General features: G+C 34.1%; 1 long non-coding RNA gene across 1 annotated transcript; it reads right to left on the bottom strand.

Moving 5' to 3' along the window:
- Positions 1–9803: 9803 nt before the first annotated feature.
- LOC127518910 (uncharacterized) lies at positions 9804–13339 on the bottom strand. Its single transcript, XR_007931685.1, has 2 exons — positions 12332–13339; positions 9804–10334 (listed from the first exon to the last, which is right to left on the bottom strand). It is a non-coding gene; the product is annotated as an uncharacterized LOC127518910 (long non-coding RNA).
- Positions 13340–20512: the final 7173 nt, after the last annotated feature.

Genomic DNA, 20512 nt, shown 5'->3' on the forward strand with positions numbered 1-20512 from the left:
GAAAGAACTACAATCCCATGAAGCATTGCGAACATCATAATCAAATTAAAACTGCTCATTTACAAATGTTTATTATATATGTAAAGACATATCGCAAAATATGCTTGTATATTCAAATATTTAAGTATTTTGAGAGCGAGGACTCTATTACGTAATTTGTGGTGCTTCATGGGAGTGGGCGGAGCTAAAGATATCTTTTGGTGCTTTGACTCTCTGATTGGTGGGATTTTTGCAAAGCATCATGGGTAATGTAGTTTTTTCCCCACCATGAATTCTGCTGTTAAACACGATTATTTTAAAACTAAGTTGAAATAATGCGAGCCGACTGTTTCAACAGAAGTAAATGAACGTGCACAGGAAGTTGTGTGGTTTGGCACCATGAAACCAGTGTTCACAATCACAGGCACAAAACACATATTTTCCCATGTTCAAAAACATTTGTGTCATGTGCAATAGTTTTAGATGTGAAGAAATCAAGATCAGTGTGTATAAATGTGTGAGATTGCGAGTTAAATGCCCCGGATCTTTCATGGACACATCAGATCGTCATCATGTCAACAATTTTAGCGCATTACAACTGCAAAAAAATGATGTTCTTCCTCAGTGTTTCTGTCTTGTTTTCCAGTACAAATATCTAAACATTCTTAAATCAAGATACATTTACTGGAGAAGAGAAATGACTGAAGATATTAAGTCTTGTTTTCTGACAAAATGTATCAAAATTAAGTGAGTTTGTGCTTAAAATGAGAACAAATATCTGCCAGTGGGGTTAGAAAAATAATCTTATAGGCCTATATTTTTTTCCTTTCAATTAATTTAGATACTTTTTTTTTCTTTCAGAAAACAACACTGTAAAACTATTTGCTCCGCTGTTTCAGTCTTTCTACTTCCTGTTTAAAGGCGTTAAATGTAGAATTCAGAAACCCTTGTTATAAGCGACACCGGTGGCTGTTAAATGAACTGCAGTTCAAGAAAGCATCTGATCATAGCATGTGGATATGTTTGAACCAGCTCTAAGATTCACCGGCATCATGTCGACAGATGAGGTAATTAAAATTACACTGTGATTATAAAGTATATTTGAGATGATAAGACTATAAAGATCTGGCTATGTGAGACTATAAGCAATTCCTTTTCTTTGCTTGACACATTGACATTACAGTACAGAATGGATCTTTCGACATGATCCTGAATATTGTATATACATTCATGGGAGGTTCTCGGGAGTGCGCCTAACCGTTTGATTTTCCCGGCAAAAACGACCCGAGTGCTTCACATAGGCTACAAATCAGTCTACAGGCTTGCATAGACAACCTAGGGAATCAGGGAAGGTTTCCTATTTAAAGCTACAAGCTGTTCAAACATTGGCAATAATAAAAAAAGCGATTAATACATGAAAATTCTTACATATATATTGCCATTCTACAGAACTGGTGCAAAGTCAGAGCTGGCATCGTCTTGAAAACAAATTCCACAAATGTTGTTTGTATGCAAATTGTATAATATCCAAGCTACACATTTCTAGTAATTGTGCAGTTAATTCTCATATTGTATTTTTCAGATAGTTTTGGAATATTTTTCCTCTCCCAAATTTGTCACTACCGAAACACAATAAAAAATAATTTAATAAGAAGGGTTACATCGACCTATTAAGATTTAGTTTACATCTACCTTGTAAATATATTTTTTTCTAATTTATTAAAAAGGTTTCACAGGTAAATCAATAACAATTACAATTTTAACAATATTTCAAGTGTAATTTATGAGATTTGTTGTATTTTGAATCCAGTCTTTCTTTGTAAAAGTCATAAAGTTTATCAAACTGATTTCAAAGTGAAGGATTCATTAGTTTGAATAAACATTGAATCAAACACTATAAAAACATCTTAGTTGATCATTCAATATACTTTATTTTTGACAAAACATCCCATGTTTCGGTCGTGACTGCACAGTTTCGGTCGTGACAGTAATGTGTCGGTAGTGACCACATCACATGACAGGATTTAACTCACTTACTAAAACATATTAAAACACTAATGATTTGCACTAAAATTGTGTTTATTTCCCCAAATAAATGATTGTGTTCCTTTTGTCACTACCAAATCAATGATGACGTGTTTCGGTCGTGACAGTTTTAGGTACTTTTGAGCCGCTCAAAGATGCTAATCCGCACATGGTTAGCTAGCACAGTTCTGAACAGTTGTACACACATAAAAACTACATTTTATCGAATAACACTCAAAAAAACAATGATGTCACTACCGAAACTTCACCATGTTTTGGTCGTGACTGTTTCGGTAGTGACAATTTTAGATCCTTTTGAGCCGCTCAAAGATGCTAATCAGCACACGGTTAGCTAGCACAGTTCTGAACAGTTATACACACACAAAAACAAAATTTTATGGAATAACACCCAAAAAAGTTTGCTTAATTGCAGAAAAAGGTGTTTGTTAGTGACGTTCCTTAAAGTTCCACACAGATTTTCAGACTTTTGAACACATTTAACTCAGAATGATGGATCTATCTACTGTGAAAGAGAGGCTATGAGAGGGAGGGACACAGGAATATTTCCTGATCAGAAATGTAGAAGTGTGTCAAAATCAGTCTCAGACAATGGAAAAACACACACTGTTTCGGTAGTGACATGAACATGTGGGACACATTTTTACAGTGAAGTTTCATGATTTAAAAATGAAATATAAAATAATTTATTTAACGTCACTTTTTTACAGAGCCCCGGACATGAAAAAATAGTAGGCTAAAACGTGCACACGATTTACTATTTCGTTCCCTCGATTTATACATCATGCGCACGATTTAATTTTTTTTCTTGCATGTCATGAGTGGGGCTCCGTACTTCTTTAAAAAAAAAGTCAAAAATGTATTTTTAAAAACAACAATGGAAAAAATTGCAAAAATTATTTCAATATCATTTTCACAAGTTGATATTTAGGGGTTAGGGTTCAGGACAGACACCTCCCAATTGAAAGTACCCAATAAATGATGATTTTATATATATTAAGCTTTTAAATATTGTGGGATTCAATAGATAATAGAAGGATCTTAGTAAACATCTAAAATTTGAATACTTAAATGCTTTTTAAACGTGTTTTTGGTTGTGGGACAGCAGTTTACACCAGTTCTGTAGGATGGCCCATATTGTCATTTCTTTGTAAATATTTGTGAAATTTACTAGCAATTTCTGAGTGAAATTTGCTTCAGTAATTTTGTCAGTGAAGACTTAATATCTTCAGTCATTTTGCGCATCTTGATTTAAGAATGTGTAGATATTTGTGCTGGAAAACAAGACAAAATCATTGTCTGCATTGTGGGAAACCGCTGCATGTTTGATGTTTGTGTTTGATCGTCACCAATAGTCACAAGGTGACACGACAAAGTTAAACTTCCTGAGCAACTGTCTCGTTCTGAGAAGCAGTACTCATGTTTGTTTCAGCAGCTGTGATGAAGTCTTCAGACTCTGTGGCTTTGGGCTGCATGTGACACACAGGCTGTCACAGGAAACATGCGGAAAGCTGATATGTTCATTTCTGACACCAAAATACTATTTACACCACCCATGTTCGTGTGTTATCATGGCAGCCATGAGGGCGACATGGGATTGTTATTTAAGTGCACAGTGGATGTTAAAAATGATTGCAATTATTATCATGATCAGGAGATCGGTGGATTTCATTCCTGACTCCAGCTGGATAAATAGGAGCTGCTAAACCTGCGTTTGCAGCTGCTCTAAATCTCATGTCGTGTTTCAGTGCAGGAAATGTGGCACTGTGAGATTTTAACAACCCCACGGCTTTTAGTCTAGATGACATCATTTCCTGTGGCTCTCTGCTGAGGAAATAACCTCTTTAGATCAAATACTTCAAACATGTTCACTGCAAAAAAAATGATGTTCTTCCTCAGTATTTCTGTCTTGTTTTCCAGCTCAAATATCTAAACATTCTTAAATCAAGATACATTTACTGGAGAAGAGAAATGACATAATATAACAAGTCTTATATATGGAAAAATGTATCAAAAAATATATTTTAAACATAAACTCACTGTGAGTTTGAACTAGATACAAAATACTGCAAAAGAAAACATGCACTTGTGTAATTACACTTAGACTCAAAACTTTGAGTCAAATCAGTTCACGCATCTTCACAGAAATTCATACGGTCGGTTCTGAGATGAGTTTGGCCCCAGCAGCTGAGAACATGAAGTTCCTGCGACACTTTTTTAAAGCTATTTTGCACAGTAACTTCCTCCTTCCGCTCTTTGTGTGTGTGTTTGTGTTTTTCTGTTCCTCCTACATGTTCTTATTTCCTGTATTTGCAAACACAAGTTTAAAAATGAGAGACTGCACAATCCTTGTAACTTCAGCCGACAGCTCCAGCAGCAGGCGGGTCCAGAGAAACTGACCTGTGAATGTCAGTCAATGCTGCATCGATTCCTGATGGTCAGCAGCAGCTCAGATGCACCTTTGTTTCAGTTTGCAGAACTAGAGCAGTTAATTAGGAAGTGAAAGAGGCGTGATAATGGCAGCAGTGATCCACACAAACACCTCTGACTGTCACACGGTAAAAACTGATCTATCTGACATTTGAGTCGAGTTTCCAAGATATGAGAATGCTACAATTAATGCATTAAAGAAAACAGGAAATGTCTGCTTTCTTTAAAAAATACATAACATTTAATAAATAAATATTAATATTATTAAATATTAAAAATATTATTATATAATAATACATATTAAGATTTATAAATATTATTTGTGTATTATATCGTTTAAAAATACATTATAGTTAATAACTACTAATAATAATACTTATTAGATAAAATATTCTAAATATTTATATATAGAAATGTTATATATAATTAAATATTTTAATTAAAATACTTAGTATTTAATAAATAATAAATAGTTATTAAACAATAATTATTATTTAAAAACATAATATGTAACACATATATATATATAACATATGTATATATAGTGAATATATATATATATATATATAATAGTGTTTAAAAATACATGACAGTTAATAATTAATAATAATATTATTGTTACGATCATATTATATATATATATATATATATATATATATATATATAAATATATAAATCTTATGTATTAAATATTATAATAAAAATACATAACATTTAATAAATACATATTTAGATATATAAATATTATTTATATATTATATAATTTAAAAATACATTGTTTAATAACTAATACTACTACTAATAATAATTCTTATTATATAAAATATAATAAATATATATAGAAATACTATATTATTAAATATTATAATTAAAATACCTAGCATATAATAAATTAAATTATTTAACAACGTAATAATAATAAATATTATAAATTATTATATAATTTTAAATATATATATATATATATCATAAAATATTGTAATATATAGAGATATTTATATATTTTAGCGTTTAAAAATACATAACATTTAATAACTAATATATATATATATATCTTATGTATTAAATATTATAATAAAAATACATAACATCTAATAAATAAATAATAAATATTTAATAATAATAAAAATAAATAATTATTTGAAAGCACACGCATATATAAAATTTATTTTATATACATATATATACATGCATACAATTTACATATAATTTTATATATATATATATATATATACATAATAATTTAATTTTTTTACATGCAGTGTCTGTTCATTTCTGAACTCTTATTATGTTTGTTTTGTTGGTGGCCTCACTCGTGTTGAGAAGTAAGAGGTTAATGATTAATGGTTTTTATTGTGGCAGGTGAGAAGAAGTCAAGGGCATGCAAACAAATCAACTCTTATGTGTGTTGAACTTTGAAAATGAACTACTTCTGCTTTTACAGAAACCTCAGCCAAACACAGCTCTATTTTAACATCCCTGTTGAAAGAGAAAGAGAAACACCCGAAGAGGAGGATTGAGATGAAGAGTGACTCGACTGGAAGTGAAGGGGTGGAAAATGAAAACATTCCAGTGACCTGGAGGGAGGAAAACACATCAGTGGAGAGAAAGCTTTACAAAACAAAAACATACTGAAGTGCTTCAGCAATAAACCACACGACAGTTTGATCATTCAGGACAGTTGCAAAAGATCAACTTCAGTTGCAGAAGTGTTCTGAAAGAACTACATCAGATTCTGAAACCAAGATAGTTGCAAGCCAAACTTTTTGGTCAGTAAATCAGGCTTAAAAGGTTATGCTGAAGTGAGAAATGGATCTTGTCAATAGTGATGTCAGTTCTGTGAAATGAGTCATTTCCTCTCAGACTTTTATAGATTAGAGGCCTCCATTTGTCGTTAATAGAATATAAATGAAATGCTGCTTTATCTTAAAACATAATAATACTGCCTAGCTTTAGAGCAGTGTTTGTGCTGCCGACAACCCGAATTCCGGAAATGTTGGGACGTTTTTTAAATTTGAATCAAATGAAAACTACAAGACTTTCAAATCACATGAGCCAATATTTTATTAATAATAGAACATAGATAACAAATGTTTAAACTGAGAAATTTTACAGTTTTATGCACAAAATAAGCTCATTTCAAATTTGATGCCTGCTACAGGTCTCAAAATAGTTGGGATGGGGACATGTTTACCATGGTGTAGCATCTCCTCTTCTTTTCAAAACAGTTTGAAGACGTCTGGGCATCAACGTTATGAGTTTCTGGAGTTTTGGTGTTGGAATTTGGTCCCATTCTTGTCTGATATAGGTTTCCAGCTGCTGAAGAGTTCTTGGTCGTCTTTGACGTATTTTTCTCTATAGGTGAAAGATCTGGACTGCAGGCAGGCCAATTCAGCACCCGGACTCTTCTACGACGAAGTCATGCTGTTGTAATAGCTGCAGTATGTGGTTTTGCATTGTCCTGCTGAAATACACAAGGCCTTCCCTGAAATAGACGTCGTCTGGAGGGGAGCATATGTTGCTCTAAAACCTTTATATACCTTTCAGCATTCATAGTGCCTTCCAAAACATGCAAGCTGCCCAATATGCATTTATGCACCCCCATACCATCAGAGATGCTGGATTTTGAACTGAACGCTGATAACACGCTGGAAGGTCTCCCTCCTCTTTAGCCCGGAGGACACGGCGTCCGTGATTTCCAACAAGAATGTCAAATTTGGACTCGTCTGACCCACTTTGAAACAGTCCATTTTAAATGAGCCTTGGCCCACAGGACACGATGGCGCTTCTGGACCATGTTCACATATGGCTTCCTTTTTGCATGATAGAGCTTTAGTTGGCATCTGCAGATGGCACGGTGGATTGTGTTTACCGACAGTGGTTTAGTTGGCATCTGCAGATGGCACGGCGGATTGTGTTTACCGACAGTGGTTTAGTTGGCATCTGCAGATGGCACGGCGGATTGTGTTTACCGACAGTGGTTTAGTTGGCATCTGCAGATGGCACGGCGGATTGTGTTTACCGACAGTGGTTTAGTTGGCATCTGCAGATGCACGGCGGATTGTGTTTACCAACAGTGGTTTCTGGAAGTATTCCTGGGCTCATTTAGTAATGTCATTGACACAATCATGCCGATGAGTGATGCAGTGTCGTCTGAGGGCCCGAAGACCATGGGCATCCAATAAAGGTCTTCGGCCTTGTCCCTTACTCACAGAGATTTCTCCAGTTTCTCTGAATCTTTTGATGATGTTATGCACTGTAGATGATGAGATTTGCAATTTGACATTGAGGAACATTGTTTTCCACAATCTTTTTACGCACTCTTTCACAGATCTGCACATCTTTACTTCTGAGAGACTCTGCCTCTCTAAGACATCCCTTTTATAGCTAATCATGTTACAGACCTGATATCAATTAACTTAATTAGTTGCTAGATGTTCTCCCAGCTGAATCTTTTCAAAATTTCTTGCTTTTTCAGCCATTTGTTGCCCCTATGCCAACTATTTTGAGACCTGTAGCAGGCATCAAATTTGAAATGAGCTCATTTAGTGGATAAAAGTGTAAAATTTCTCAGTTTAAACATTAAACAGTTCTATTGTGAATAAAATATTGGCTCATGTGATTTGAAAGTCTTTTAGTTTTCATTTTATTCAAATTTAAAAAACGTCCCAAAATTTCCGGAATTCGGGTTGTACATAAGAAGCTCATTAGGGTTTGGAACAGACACTTCAATCCACTTAAATCACATTCAAACGGCCTGATGCAAGAGCTGTTTCTCTCATATTGCAGCAATAACACCAGCCATCATCTGCACAGGCATGAGTTTAACCGTCATACTCCCAAAGGAGAGGCGCTTTACTGAGGTTTACTGATGTAGAAAACATGTGACTTTATTTAAATAACAATTACAGCAATGTTTAGTCATTTTAGCAGAGTTCAACAGCACATTACACAACAGGCTATTACACAATATACCATAGTATGGAGTTGTGATGCTATGCTGTTGACTGACAATATAAAATCTACTTGCATATCTCACAAAAACTCACAAAAGAAATGTCCGGGTCACATTTCACCCCAAACCTTAATACAAAAATGTTTTATTTTATTTTGTATTGTTTTGTTTTGTTTTATTTTATTTGTTTTATTTATTTATTTTTATTATTTATTTATATATATAATATTTATTTATTATTATTTTTTATTATTATATATTTTAATGTCATTTTTATTTTATTAATTTTTCTATTTATTTATTTTATTTTAACTGTAATGCACCCGGTTTTACTTTTGTGTCATGCTTCTTTTTACTGTATAGTCATTTAAATGTATAAAATATATTAATAATATATATATAATAAATAATATATTTAATAATATATATAATTTTAACTAATAAAATACTGTAATACATTAAAAAATCAGATGAACATAAATTACGTAAAATCAGTACACAATGATGTATAAATACTTTAGAGTTGCAAAATTTGGGATAAATATATCATTAAAAATAGGAAAAATTTATGCAAAATATAATTTATTTATTTCTTTTGATTTTATGCTGAGATGTGTCTTCTGTGCATATTTAGGGAAGTTCAGTCCAGTCTTTTCCCCCTGGTTTTGCATATGATCAAACTCTTAATTCGTCATTCGTCTCTGTTTAGTATCGTGTTCTGATTAGCTCAAGTCTAAATCTCCTCAGTGTGGCTCATGTGTCCAGTTCACAATGCTTTACTCACTGAAAGGCCTTTAAAAGTGAAAGTGTGTTACGTAACACAGACGGGGGGAAGGGCGGCAGGAGATTCACTCTTCTTCTGTCTGTATGAACATCTGCGCAGATGAAACCACAAACACACTCTCTCCGGACAGATACTCTGGCTGCGTATAACCCTCATGTGAACCGCCGTACTGCCGTCACACTCAACAGAAACAGGCCTTTGTTCTCAGGTGTGCTGGAGAATCTGAGCACACATTAAAGACGAGGCCCAGCCGCACCTCTGAGTTTATGATGATGAGTTCCTTCAACAGAGCTGCTGTAGATGTGAACATGAGACTCTCTTCAGACTGTTTTCTGCTGTGTCAGTAGTTGAGCTGACAGAGAAAAATGATGCTAATTTGAGCTAATTAGTGAAAAATGGCACTAATTAGTGTACAATGCAAGCATTGGTGAAGATGTTACATGCACTTGCATGGCACTATTAACTTTGGTGTCGTCCATTTCAGAATGCTGTGTAAATTTGTGTAGCTATATATATATATATATATATACAGTTGCATGAAAAAGTATGTGAACCACTTGCAGAATCTGAAAATGTGAATAATTTTAACAAAATAAGAGAGATCATACAAAATGCATGTTTTTTTTTTTAATTTAGTACTGTCCTGAATAAGATATTTTACATTAAAGTTCACAAGACAAAAAAATAGCTGAATTTATTAAAATAACCCCATTCTTAAGTATGTGAACCCTTGATTCTTAATACTGTGTGTGGTTACCTGATGATCTACGACTGTTTTTTAGTTTTGTGATGTTGTTCATGAGTCTCTTGTTTATTCTGAGCAGTTAAACTGAGCTCTGTTCTTCAGAAAAATCCTCCAGCTCCTGCAGATTCTTCGGTTTTCAATCATCTTATGCGTATTTGAACCCTTTCCAGCTGTGACTGAATGATTTTGAGATCCATCTTTTCACACTGAGGACAACTGAGGGACTCAAACACAACTATTAAAAAAGGTTCAAACATTCACTGATGCTCCAGAAGGAAACACGATGCGTTAAGAGACGGGGGGTGAAAACTTTTGGAATTTGAAGATCAAGGAATATTGTACTTAATTTGTCTTCTGGGAAACATGCAAGTATCTTCTGTTGCTTCCAAAGGGGAGTACTAAATGAAAAAAATAAGAAAAAAGATATTTCAACAAAATAAGAAAAATTTGGACATCTTTTTCCTGTTAAAAAGTTATTGACGAATAAGGTTTTTAAAAGTGTAAAAAAAACATAATGGAGATATAATTAATTTTGAAGTTTTATTAAGTGTTAACAATGAGATTATGTCATTTTTATAATCAATTAACACTGATTTTGTCATTTTTTTTACAAGATGGACAAAATTTTTCACAAAAAAAGTCATTCAGTTTAACCAAAATTTTGGTTTTACCAAATGACGATATTTTCAAACAATGCTAACAGGCTGATATCTAGCTAGCTAGCAAAAGGACAATCAAACATTTTATATTTAGTACAAGTTTTTAAAACATTACAACATTTTCCATGTTTTATAGCGGTTGTACCGAATGACCTGATGTTTCGGGACATGCGTATGAACAAGTGAAAACATGAATTTTTCAAATAGTTAAGAGAGAGTTAGTTACTTTGATTCACGACCATGTGGTCCTTTGCAGATGTCTGAATGATGTCACATGATACTGACCACATGACTTGATCCAAAATGGTCCCTTTATATTGGTTACTCCAAATGACATCAATGAAATTCATTTTTCCGGACATTCTTTCTCATAACAAAGCAACGACTTCTACACATAATTTTAATATCATTTTGCACTATGTTGATATATGATGTTATAAAATCATGCCAGAATAAAAATATATACATTTATTACATTTTAAGATATTTTAATCACAAATTAAATGCCTGTATTGACCTTTGGACGGTTAAACCGAATGACCTTTTGACACTTCAAAATCTTTAAAATACCTTTATATGTAGAAAAATATAATTAAAACCTTTAGGATTCAATAAAAGAGATCTAGTTGTACTACCTTACATACTTTCAGTGTCATATCTTTGTTTATTATTATTATTATTATTAAGGCTTTTGGACAAAAAAAATGACCCGTCACGTCTTTGACCCATATAATTATGAATATTTAACAATATAATAATTCTATCTATCCATCCATCCTTCCATCCATGTGTCTATCTATCTATCTATCTGATTACATCATTAAAGTGCAACAAATGTTTATTTTTTAATCCGTACTTTTGTATGTATTTCCAGTAAAAATATCTAAACATTCTAATAGCAAAATAAATTTACATGAAGTAGAATTGCATTAAAATAAAAAAGAAAGTGTTATGAATATTGTTAGTGAGGTTTATGCTTAAAACTTGACCCAAAAAAACACACTTTACTACTGGGGTAATTAATTTAATGCACATTTGCTGAAAATACTACTACTAAAGTATCACATGCACTTTTGCATTTCTTTCATTCTAAACATCTTTAAAGCAGTTTTACTGTGAAATTAGTCAATCCAGTGAGGTTGCTCGTCTGCTGTCAGGTCAGCATGGCAGTGAGCGGCTGTCAAAACTCCCACTCAGAGCAGGATGTGGTCGTGTCGAGCTTTCGAAATAACTCTCTACCCTTACGGCCTCCTCTCCTTTTATAGTCAAAGACAACGACAAGCATTGTGTTTTTATCGCTGTCACCAACCAACGTTTATCCTGCAGTCAGTCATTCAGCACGGCTCACCAGCTCATTAATGGCAGATCATTGAGTTTAAAAGAGCCGATGTCTTATAGCTACGTCTCATTTATGTACCAACTTTGTCTCAGAATCCTTGGGAGAAAAAAGAATTGACTCATTGCAGCCGCTTCACATGGCACTGCAATGCAATAAACTTAATTTAAATAGTTATACTGGAGTAATGATGCTGAAAATGCAGCTTTGATCACAGGAATAAATTACATTTCACAATATATTCAAATAGAAAACAGCTGATTTACATTGCAATAATATTTCGCAATTTTTACTGGAAAAAAATAGTAAAAAAGTCCTAATTATTCCAATCTTTTGACTGGTAGTGTATGTCCAGTGCCAGTAAATCAACATCCAGACACTCAGAATGGCAAACTGTTACCTGATTTGCATAATTTCTTTAGTGAATTGGGTGCTAAAAACAATGCAGACAGCTCATGCAAATAATCAGCAGATGTACTTTGAATCCCTCACAAGTCAGAGGAGATCTCCTGTGTGTTCTCTCCTCTGAGGACAGTCTTTTTCATGTTTAATCATTCTCCAGAGGCTCATTAGTGTCTTAAATATCATCTATATATGACAGAAAAACACATTAGACTTCCTGATACTGCTGCTTCCTGAAAACACACAATGGTTAATGAATGAACATTTTCATTTCTCCACATTCCTTCCTAGTTTGACTTTAAACCGGTGTTGCCAAGTATCGCTACAGAAATAAGCAAACTGGACTGAAAAAACAGACCCAAAATAAGCATGCGAAAGGGATGTTGTTCCAGTTTCCTATTGTGTTCTGCCAAAAGCATTGATCGCTTTAATTGTTTCAGAAAAGTCCTCCTACTTCCCATGTTATTCAGACCCAAATGATCATAAATGCACTGAATTAAAATGGTGATTTTATCATGAGACACACGTACACTCCAGCTACTTGATATCCGAATAAGATATTATTTACCAATATAATATGTGTGCATTGGTGGTTATGAATATTAGCATTTAAGAACTTTCTTACAGTTGCATCAAAGGCAAAAATGCAGAATCAAAAAAAGTTCTTAAAAAAAACAAGCCCAAAGTTGCTTATAATAAGTGGACTTGGCAACCCTGATGAAGGCTCCACACTGATCTTCTCCTCCTCCTCACAGCTACTTCCTCATAGCAGATGTGCTCATGTTGAACGGACAGAGCCCTCTACTGGCGTGAAGAAAACATCCACTAGTTTAGTCTGGTAAAATTCCACTCGCAGTGACAGTAATATATGAGTGTTGGAAGCTTTTCTGCGGTCATGTTAATCTGAGACTAGTTTTGTCTGTAGTTTATCTGGGGGATTTGAGAGGAAGTAGTTGCAGAGATGAGGAATATAAAGAGCTGAAGCTCAGAGGTTAAACGTTAAACCAGATAAACATTCAGATAGATGCTCCTGACCCCTTGTGGAGAGATTTTAGCCATACTAAAATGCGACCATATGCTTAAATCATGTTCTTCTTCAGTGTTTCTGTCTTGTTTTCCAGCACAAATATCAAAACATTCTTAAATTAAGATACATTTACTGGAGAAGAGAAATAACTGAAGATATTAAGACTTGTTTAGTGAAAAATGAAGTGAGTTTGTGCTTAAAACAAGAACAAATATCTGACAATGGAGTCAGAAAAAATTTTTCTGACTCTATTGTTCTCGTTTTAAACACAAACTCACTTCATTTTGATACATTTTGTCAGTAAACAACATTTTGTAAAATGCTGGGTTAAAAACAACCCAAGTTGGGTTGAAAATTGACAAATCGAGTTTGCCCGATGTGGTGGGTAGTTTTATTGAACTCAACTATTGATTAAAAATTACTATATGACTGGATTAAAATATGTTGGAAATTAAAAATCAGACACATAATTACTAGAGACAGCAATAATAATCAAAAGGTGAACATTTATTAATGAGCAAATTAATAAATGTTTATTGTTTAATTATTCACTTATTAATATTAATTAATAAATGTTCATTTCCAACATATTTTGGGTTCATTTTAAGTAAGAAATACATGAATTTTTAAACAATAGTTGAGTTAAATAAAACTACCCAGCAGGTTGGGTCAAACATTTAACCCAATCGCTGTTGTTACGAACCTCTCAGTTTGTCTAGGGGTAGGAGGATATAACAATTATTGTAAAGAAAATAAAAATAACAAATAAAACGTAAATGACTGACGGTCACTTAAATCCACTGATCCAGAAAAGCCACAAACACTAAATTAAGCAAAAATAACTTAGTTTATTTAATAACAATTCAAAAATAACCTCAACAAAAAGAAAGAAATAAAGGAAGCAAGTCTTCAGGAGAGGGCCAGGCCAACATAACACACAAAACTTTCTAACTGACAAGAGAAGCATTAAAGAACATAAACAAAAGAAAACAAATAAACAGCACAGTCTTACCTTGCTCCCTGTCCAACATAAACATCAGCATAATGCTATTTCATGTATTCTGACTTATTTACACTGTTAAAGAGTTTGATTCTCATGATAAACATGGCCAAAGTTTCAAAACACGAGTTGGACGTATGACGGAGTATTTCTGTGCCAAAAATTATCTTCCAAATCCTTACAGGATTCGGGGTCTTTTTTTTGAGAATGGGCCTGAGTGATGTAAACGGGGGTGGAATTCCTTGTACGGACACTTCTCCGGGAAGGGCGCACACACACACGTGGACCAGAGCGAGAGAGCAAGAGCACGTCCATCAACACGCGTTTGGCTTTACGGAAGTCGTCGGCAGCGCTGCACAGGTCACAGGACTTCACAAAATAAACAGTGTCACCAAAGAAGTGTGTTTTTGGTTGTGAGGGAAAGATAACCTTGCTTCCCAAAGAACCCAGCGTTCAGTGGAGCTGAGAGATTTGTGCTCCCGCATTACATTGATGCGCTCTCCTTATTTGTTATTAAAATAACCATAGAAACTGATAGTTGCAATCACTTTTTTATTGGTTAAAATGAATGGAGAATATCTCGTTGCTGCTCCAGCCCTCAGGATCAGCGCTTATGGTTTCATAAACAAGGCCCAGTTCTACTGGATTTACAGATCGTTTGAAACTGAAAGATGGAGCGGTCACAGCGGTAATGATCCTGGTCATGAGTCGGAACCGCAGGTGGAGAGTAAAACTGCTTCAAATGTCTGTTTTGTTGGCAGTCGGCGTCTAAGTGCATATAATGTAAACAATATGAACGTAGTGAATTAATAAACTCATTATTCATCTTTCACTATACGCTATATTCATTATAGTGATTCAAAAGTTATCCAGGGATAATGTGATGGTGTATTGTGTGTTTAAATACAGTTGTTTAGCTGACCTTTGATAGCTTGCAGACGATCGCTACGCAAAAGCTGCACGCGCTCGTGACTCTTTAGCTCCGCTCACACGGCACGCCTCCGGGCGCTCGGCTGTTCTCAGAAATACTCGGTACAGCGTATGTATCTTTTATAAATATGATAAAACTAAAGACTTTTTGGAGATATGAAGGATGCTATACTACTCTATAGGTACTCAAGATTAACATGAGATTGGCAGAAACTGTGTGTGATACCTACACTTTAAAGAAAATGGCACCGTCTCCCTACGGCTTCCGAATTCAAAATAAAGTATTTACACAAATTAAGAGTGAAAACAAAATAATGATAACACACACACAAAAAAGAACAAAATCAGCGTTCGCAAGCTCTCTCACAGCTAGTGGTTACACAACTCATTCACAAGTTGAGAGCAAAGCCAGACCACACTTGGTTGTACACCTGAACTCACACAAGAGATGATACACAACAATTCTAGATCAGGGAAAGGGAGTATTCTGTCCGCAGCATAGTTTCTCCACTCTGTTGAAGTGTTTGGGATCTGCAACGTGCACTCAGCTGATGAGCATCAGGTGGAACTCATCTCTGGGATAAAATGACCCATTCGCTGGGTTAAAACGACCCAATCGCTGGGTTAAAACGACCCATTCGCTGGGTTAAAACGACCCAATCGCTGGGTTAAAACGACCCATTCGCTGGGTTAAAACGACCCAATCGCTGGGTTAAAACGACCCATTCGCTGGGTTAAAACGACCCAATCGCTGGGTTAAAACGACCCATTCGCTGGATTAAAACGACCCATTCGCTGGGTTAAAACGACCCATTCGCTGGGTTAAAACGACCCAATCGCTGGGTTAAAACGACCCATTCGCTGGGTTAAAACGACCCAATCGCTGGGTTAAAACGACCCAATCGCTGGGTTAAAACGACCCATTCGCTTGGTTAAAACGACCCAATCTCTCGGTTAAAACGACCCATTCGCTGGGTTAAAACGACCCAATCGCTGGGTTAAAACGACCCATTCCCTGGGTTAAAACGACCCAATCACTGGGTTAAAACGACCCAATCGCTGGGTTAAAACGACCCATTCGCTGGGTTAAAACGACCCAATCTCTGGGTTAAAACGACCCATTCGCTGGGTTAAAACGACCCAATCGCTGGGTTAAAACGACCCATTCGCTGGGTTAAAACGACCCAATCGCTGGGTTAAAATGACCCATTCGCTGGGTTAAAACGACCCAATCTCTGGGATAAAACGACCCATTCACAGGGTTAAAACGACCCAATTTCTGGGATAAAATGACCCATTTGCTGGGTTAAAACAACCGTATCACTGGGTTTGCCCATTTTCAACCCAGCTTAGGTTGTTGTTAACCCAGCATTGTTTAGATTGAAGTCTTAATATCTTCAGTCATTTCTCTTCTCCAGTAAATGTATCTTGATTAAAGAATGTTTAGATATTTGTGCTGGAAAACAAGACAGAAATCCTCATTTTTTGCAGTGTATAATCTTCCTCTCAGTAAAATCACGTTGTGTTTATTTACTATGTTAAACCTTTAACCTGAAATATCAAAGTGTAAATATTCAATCTGCTTCATTGTACAATCCTCACTGGTTTTCTTTGCACAGGGTGATTCCTCCCACTACAAGTCAAAGGTCAAGCGTTTGTTCTCATATGAGGGTGACCTTTGAACTGGTGAGGTCAACATCGTTCTGCCCCTTCACAACCGCACTTCACTTAACCTGACTGACTTTACTGAAGAGAAGTGATTTCACTGTCACTTGGCATTTTAGCCGCCTACTAAATAGTAAATAATACTAAATTATGTGGTTTGGCCATTTTTATTACTTTTTTTTTTGAATATTTTATTTTTTATGTTTTGTTTTAGTTATTTAGTACATCAAGTTAAACTGAATAAAAATGAGAAATGTTGAAATAAAATAAGTTTACAGTTATATATATATATATATATATATATATATATATATATTACATTTATGCATTTAGCAGATGCATTTAAGAGCTAACAATATTCATAATCCTTTTGTGTGTGTGTGTGTGTGTGTGTGTGTGTGTGATTATTTTAGGATTAGTTATAGTTAATAGGATTAATTATTTATTTTGTTGCAGTATCATATTAAAAAGTGACTATGATACCAGTAAAATCAGAATCTAAAGTCAGCTCAACAAGTGCATGAACGTGTGATGTGTGAAACATCCATGTTCTGTGATATCTGTCTGCCATAAGAGAAAATAACCTGCTTATACTGAATTATACAGGAATGTTTGTCCCTCTGAGGCTCTTAAACTCGTGTTACGTCTCGGGTAGCAGCACATTTCTGCTCTCTAATAACAGGCTTTGGGGCGAATTCAAGCTTGTTTCGTCCTGATGTGAAATAATCTCCTGTCAGACAAACTGCTTTTGCCCCGAGGAGCCGAGAAACATCCGTACGACACAGAAACTTTAGAAACTGCAGGACGTTTAAGGACATTTGAGTCTTCAGGACTCACCTCATTAGATGCTGTTTAACTCTTTCACCACAAGTGCTTTTTAACCCTCTGGTGCTCTTCTGTGTTTTTTGACTGAATTTTTTTACTTCATCTGAATGGTATGAAACTTGGCAAAGGTTTGGCACTTGCTATGTGAGCACACACACACACACACACACACACACAAATAACGTAATGGACATGATTAGAAAAGGTTTAATGGTCCTGAATAAAATAGTCACACTTGTGCTCCTCGCGGTCAAAAATGAGCGCATTGCGACTTTCATCTAGTGGAAGCGTTTGGTACTGCGCCCAAACAAAATCTGACTGAAAGCTCATTTTTTGAGATCTCAACCTCAAATTTGATATTTGAACTTGTTCAGATTTATGGCTTTGATTTTCTCACAGTTTTAGAGTAAAACATGTTTCGGAAAATATATATTTCATATAAAATTTGAAAATAGTATTTTTATTCATTTTTAACAATAAACTAACTTTTATAACGTTTTTAGTTTCACTTTTTTCACTTCAGCAATAATCTGCCAAGTGTCTTCTTTAAAAAGAGATGTCAGTCTGTGATCCAAAGCATTCACGATTTACCACAGTTTAAATTGGAAATATATTCAGTTCTATGCTTAAAAAATAAATAAATGGATTATAACTACTGAATAAATATAATTTAGTACCATAAAATCCCCTAAAAATACAAAATATTAAATCAAATAAAAAATGGTGATTTTTGACTGCAACGTAAGGAACTCCAAAGGGTTAAATATTTTTTAGGGTTTTAAAGGGTTTTATGTTTATATTTTTAATATTTAGTAAAAGTTTTAGTCATTTTGTTATGTTTTTGTCATTTTTATTATTATTATGATTTTGATATTGTAGTAATTCTTATTTCAAAAGGTTTTTTTTTTTACTTTATTTTATTTTTTAATTTAATTTTATTTCAGTTAAAGTTTATTTTATTTCACATGATGTTTTTTTTATGGTTTAATTTTAGTTTTAGTTAACTATAACCCAGCTCTACTGACAATAACGTCATTATTCAGCTCAATTCAGTCCAATGTTGATTCAGTTCAGTAAGTGTCAGTGTTCATCAAATATAAACAAGAAATATGACAATTGATGTTAAAGAAATATTTCACCTGACAATTTAAATTCTGTAATCAAATCATTTCAGCCTCATTTGATCAGAAAATACAAATACAAACTGCAAATACAAATGCATTTATGATCATAAATACAGTAAAAACAGTGAAATATTATTCCAATGTAAATCATCTGTTTTCTATGTGAATATATAGTAAAGTGTAATTTATTCCTGTGATCAAAGCTGAATTTTCAGCATCATTACTCCAGTCTTCAGTGTCACATGATCCTTCAGAAATCATTCTGATATGATGATTTGATGATCAAGAAACATTAATGATTATTATCAATGTTGAAAACAGTTCATATTTTTGTGATTTTCAGGATTCTTTGCTGAATAGAAACTTCAGTATTTATTTGAAATAGAATCTTTTGTAACATTATAAATGTCTTTACTGTCATCAGTTTTACAGTAGTGTATGGAGGGTGTTTTACATTCAGCATAAGAAAATATGCATACAGAAACCAGTGATCACTGAAAAATGTCACAAATCTTGGAAGAAATTTAAACCATCACCATGTTTATAGGGTTTAATGACAGACATTTGAATGAAACTCTATCGCCCCCTTGAGGACTGAGGATATTTTCTGAACTCATGTAAGTATGTTAAGTGTTTCTTGCATTAGTGAGACTCATTGTCAGGCCTGACCAGATGTTATCTTTCACATGGAGATGCAGAAACCATAAAATGGATGTAATGATGGATATTCTCTTTTCTTGAACCACTTGGCAGACTTAAGACTTAATAATTATGTGAAGCACTTCAAAGAGCGTTCCAGCTGCTCACGACAAGCCCAAACACAGTTCCTCGACTACAACCAGGTGAAGCTCTGACAACTCCTTCAGCTTCAACATATGATCATATTCACCAGGATTCATTAACCCTATAAATCCTGCTGGATCATATTTCATACGTGAAAGGCCTCTAAATGATCTAAACACAATCTCCTCCAGTCCTTCTGTCTCTGATTGAAAGTTTAGACTGTTTTATCAAGTAAAAGTCTTTTAGTATAATTATACAAACATCCTTCAGCTTGTGTCTTTCTGCTGTGAAATCTTGATTTTTATCACGTGAGAATAACTTTGATATTGTTAGTAATATTTCATCTGGACTGAAGCAGGTTTACTTGATTATCCAGACATCATTTATTATAAAAATCACGAGTATCAAATATGATCATCATCTTCTGAGGAAGGTTTATTTGTTCATCATTGTACTGCAATATTATATGTTTTAAAACTACAGAGATTTGATCATAAAACTAAGCATTTAAATATCATCTTACTAAGACATATTATTGCCAGATATTGATATTTATATGCATTTTATGTAAGTATCTGCTCTATACTGTTATAAAGATCTCATTACAAGCTTCAGAATTTCATATAAATATCAGAATCTGCAACAAATTAACATATTTTTGAATAAAATTGAGCTGTTTTTCCTCCATATTCTCACTATATCAGACTATATGAGCCATAAAAGCCTGATGGATCATAATACTCAACAAACTCTTTTCAGATTTTTTCTAAATCTTGTCTAAAAGTTCAATAATCTGCTCCGTTTAAAGAAAATATATTTATATAT

The sequence above is a fragment of the Ctenopharyngodon idella genome, chromosome 9 (assembly GCF_019924925.1).
Source record: "Ctenopharyngodon idella isolate HZGC_01 chromosome 9, HZGC01, whole genome shotgun sequence".
In the NCBI taxonomy this organism is placed as follows: domain Eukaryota; kingdom Metazoa; phylum Chordata; class Actinopteri; order Cypriniformes; family Xenocyprididae; genus Ctenopharyngodon; species Ctenopharyngodon idella.